Source organism: Anolis carolinensis, chromosome 5, assembly GCF_035594765.1.
Source record: "Anolis carolinensis isolate JA03-04 chromosome 5, rAnoCar3.1.pri, whole genome shotgun sequence".
NCBI lineage: Eukaryota > Metazoa > Chordata > Lepidosauria > Squamata > Dactyloidae > Anolis > Anolis carolinensis.
The window spans coordinates 132,533,251-132,537,791 of NC_085845.1; positions in this window are offsets into that span (position 1 = coordinate 132,533,251).

A 4,541-nucleotide genomic window follows, 5' to 3' on the forward strand; every position below is an offset into this window, starting at 1 on the left:
GTTCAATACGCAGTGATGCTATGCTGTAATTACTATATTTACAAATTTAGCACCAAAATATCACGATGTAATGAAAACTGACTACAGAAATGCGTTGGATAATCCAGAACGTTGCATAAGCGAGTGCTGGATAAGTGAGACTCTACTGTAGTTTGATTAAATAAATTCTCTTCTTAATAGTTAGAAGATGTCAGTAAGAAATGTTTGCTACAGACACCACCAAATGGCCAGCAATAAAACAAACCCATTGCCTTCCTGGGGATGCAAAGGAAATCAATTGACCAGGAACTCACACATGCAGGCAGGGCAATAAAACCCTAGATGTGAGGATCAGAGATGGTGTTTTGTTTCAGTTTGATTTTGATAGATGGACATTTGTTGTTTTTTGTTTTGATAAATATCAGGATGAAACAAGATGAAAGAAGAAGGGGGCGTGGGAACAAGGAAGTTTGTGAAGTGAATTGTACCTGGAAGAATATTATAAATACCCCATGTGAAATCTCAGTTGGTTTGCCACTCCTTTTCATGATGGTCACCCACAGCTCTATTTGCAAATAAATCTGTGTATTTCTATCTCCTTTGCCTCCTAGTTCCTTTATTGGAAAGCCGGCACTAGGGGGTTCTGCAAGGTTTGCCTTCTTTAAAAAGGGGTATTTCATCTGAGCCTCAACAGGCTTTGAGTTTAACCCAGGCATGAACAAACTTCAGCTCTCCGGGTGTTTTGGACTTCAACTCCCACAAAATTCCTAACAGGAATTTGTGGAAATGGAAGTCCAAATTCCACAGCACTGCTGGTCACAGCTGACCTCCTGTTAGAGCGCTCTAGGGCAAGGGCTTCCCAGTTCTCAGTGTCTAGGCCAAAGTTTTTAAGGTTAGCTTCAAGCCCATCTTTACATCTCTTTTCCTGTCCACCAACATTTCCATTTCTATTCTTGAGTTGGGGGTATAGTAACTGCTTTGGGAGACAGTGCTCAGGCATTCAGACAGTGTGACCAGTCCAGCGGAGTTTATAGTGCAGGATCTGAAGTCTGCACTGACTGCTGCTGCTCAATCGCATAGTTGTTTCCGACTCTTTGTGACCTCATGGACCAGCCCATACCAAAGCTCCCTGTCGGCCATCGCTGTCCCCAGTTCCCTCAAGGTCAAGCCAGTCACTTCAAGGATACCATCCATCCATCTTGCCCTTGGTTGGCCCATCTTCCTTTTTACTTCCATTTTCCCCAGCATCACGATCTTTTCCAAGCTTTCCTGCCTTCTCATGATGTGGCCAAAATACTTAATCTTTGCCTCTAATATCCTTCCCTCCAGTGAGCAGACGGACATTATTTCCTGGAGGACAGACTGGTTGGATCTTCTTGCGGTCCAAGGCACTCTCAGGATTTTCCTCCAGCACCAGAGTTCAAAAGTGTCTATCTTCCTTCGCTCAGCCTTCCTTATGGTCCAGCTCTCGCATCCATAGGTTACTATGGGGAATACCATTGCTTTATCTATGCAGACCTTCGTTGCCAGTGTGATGTCCCTGCTCTTCACTATTTTGTCAAGATTGGCCATTGCTCTCCTCCCAAGAAGAAAACGTCTTCTGATTTCCTGGCTGCAGTCTGCATCTGCAGTGATCTTCACGCCTAGAAATATAAAGTCTGTCACTGCCTCCACGTTTTCTCCCTCTATTAGCCAGTTATCAATAGGTGTAGTTGCCATAATCTTGGTTTTCTTGATGTTTAACTGCAGCCCAGCTTTTGCATTTTCTTCTTTCACCTACATGTATAGTTCATCTACAATCGAAGAGCATTCTGAACCCCATCAACAATTCAATTGGGCCAAACTTCTTACACAGAACCCCCATGACAGGCGGAGAGATCTTCAGCCTTCTCTGCCAGAGGAATTCCTAAGACCATCAGAAATATTTGTTTTCTGATGTTCTTTGGCGATCCCTCTGACTCCCCCCCCCCCCCATGACCCCCCAGGGGTCCCGACTCCCAGGTTGAGAAACGCTGACCTAATCCATATATACACCAATTTAACATGGACCATCTAGGCAATATATATGTCTATGAAACATGAACCATTACAGTGGTCCTCAACCTGTGGGTACCCAGGTGTTTTGGCCTACAACTCCCAGAAATCCCAGCCAGTTTACCAGCTGTTAGGATTTCTGGGAGTTGAAGGCTAAAACATCTGGGCACCCACAGGTTGAGGACCACTGATCTACATCAGCGTTGCTTCCGAAAAATCCTGCAAATCTCTTGGGAAGACAGGCAGACAAATGTCAACATGCTGGAAGACACGAAGATCACTAGCATTGAAGCAATGATTCTCCGCCATCAACTCCGCTGGTCACGTTGTCACGTTGTCCAAATGCCTGAGCACTGTCTCCCAAAGCAGTTACTATACTCTCAACTCAAGAATAGAAAAAGGAATGTTGGTGGGCAGGAAAAGAGATTTAAAGATGGGCTTAAAGATAACCTTAAAAACTTTGGCTTAGACACTGAGAACTGGGAAGCCCTGGCCCTCGAGCGCTTTAACTGGAGGTCAGCTATGAATTTGAAGTGATGCAAGGGTGAAAGGGAGAAACGTGTCAAGAGGAAGGTACATCAAGCCAACCCTAATCAAGACCGCCTTCCATCTGGAAATTGATGCCCTCACCGCAAAAGAACATGCGGATCAAGAATAAAGTCCCACCTCCAAGACCCTACACTTAGAAGGCAATCATATCCCACGAAGGATCACCTAAGTAAGTAGTCAATATAGACTCATGTCATGTCCTTTAACTGCATTATATGAGTCTGCACTGACTATATCATGCTATTTCAAACTGCATGGTATGCAGTGTAGATAGGACCCAATTCTATAGTGCTGATGCACCTTGAGGCCTTCTTGGCAAGATTCCTTCAGATTTCTTCCTTTCCCTGAGGCTAAGAAAGTGTGACTTGCCCAGAGTCACCTAGTGTGTTTCCATGGCCGATTTGAACTCTGCCCTTTAGAGCTTCCTCCAGCATTCAAACCAATTACTAGTGTTTATTTATTTAAAAGTTGTAATTACCCTCTGTTTTGTAATAAATAAGACTTCTGAGTTATTTCTGACCAATTTTTCCTACCAAGTATCCCTCTGAAGATGGTGGGATTGAGGGAAGCACATGCCCTGATGATCTTAAAGCTCAAGCACGTTTATATAAGAAGATATGGTCTTCAGGTGACCCGGGCCCAACTAGTATAGGATTTTTATCAGCCATAACCAATAATGAATTGTGCTTGGAAACTGATGCCGGTGGATTTGTTGTGTGCTCCCTATAATCAGCCCCATTGAACAATCTGGTTGACTGGTTGGATCAGTTGAAAATTTTCAACACTTTTCAAAGCACATTATGGTAATCTAATGACATTTGTCATCAGGGCCGTAGCCGGAAAAAAATTTCGGGAGGGGTTTTGAAAATTTGGGGGGGGGGGGTTTGAACCCCTGACCCCCCGGGTTCAGACCTGGCAATATCTGCTTGAGATAGTGCCTGGAGGGACTCTTAATGTTTTATGTCTCATAGACTTAGCATGGGGATTTGGTTAACCAGTTAAAATTCATGAGTAAACCAGTTTTTTTTTTAACCTGAAAAACTTCGGGGGGGGGGGGGGTTGAACCCCTACCCCCCCCCCCCCTCGCTACAGGCCTGTTTGTCATTATGGCCAAATCAGATGTCCATTGAAACAAGTGCAGTTGGTAGAGTGTCATAATTGTGCAAATGCACACCTAGCTATTAAAACCACTGAGGATCCAGATTTAGGCCTGAGTCCAGGAGTATAATAAACTTGCATCTTCAGAGGGAGTGTAATCCAATGTAGTGCAGACTAAATGCCAAATTCCTGAACTACTTTTGGCTGACCAGGAGCATTTCTATCTGGTCTGGATTAAGCTTCATTTAGTTCATAACTGTAGACAAGGTACAGCTCAGTTTAGAATCAAACAAAACTGTATTTAGAGTTTTGTTTTTTTCCCCATTCACTGCAAGAGTTGTCATACTCCAGACCACAACCTCTATAATCTATAATGACAGTATGTAGACAATCCTTCTCCAGGGATGTGATTCATGCAGTCCTCCAGATGTTGTTGAATTGCAAATACCAGTAGCCATCATAGCCAAGGGTTAGAAAACTGTAGTTCAACAATATCTGAGAGCTGCATGATTTCCATCCTGTCTTTGTTTTATCCTCAGAGTTGGTCACTTAATATGAACATTATGCATTCATTTGTTACATGTCCTTTCTTTTTTTCCAGGGATCTCATGGTGGCATGCAAGATTCTCCTCCTTCCCAATTTATCTTCACAACAACCATATGAAACGGGTCAAACTCGGGTAGGAAGGGGTTCTTGATCACATACCAACCATCTTTAAGCTGAAAAGAAAAGGGGACACCCTCCCTGCTTTTTGAAAAACAATGCCTTTACTTGTGATGACTGGATTGTGGCAGATGCCTTGGAGAGTTGTCTGATTCATTCACCACAAACAAAAATGTGGCCTCCGTTGGTATGCCAAAATAAACCCATGTGCAAAACT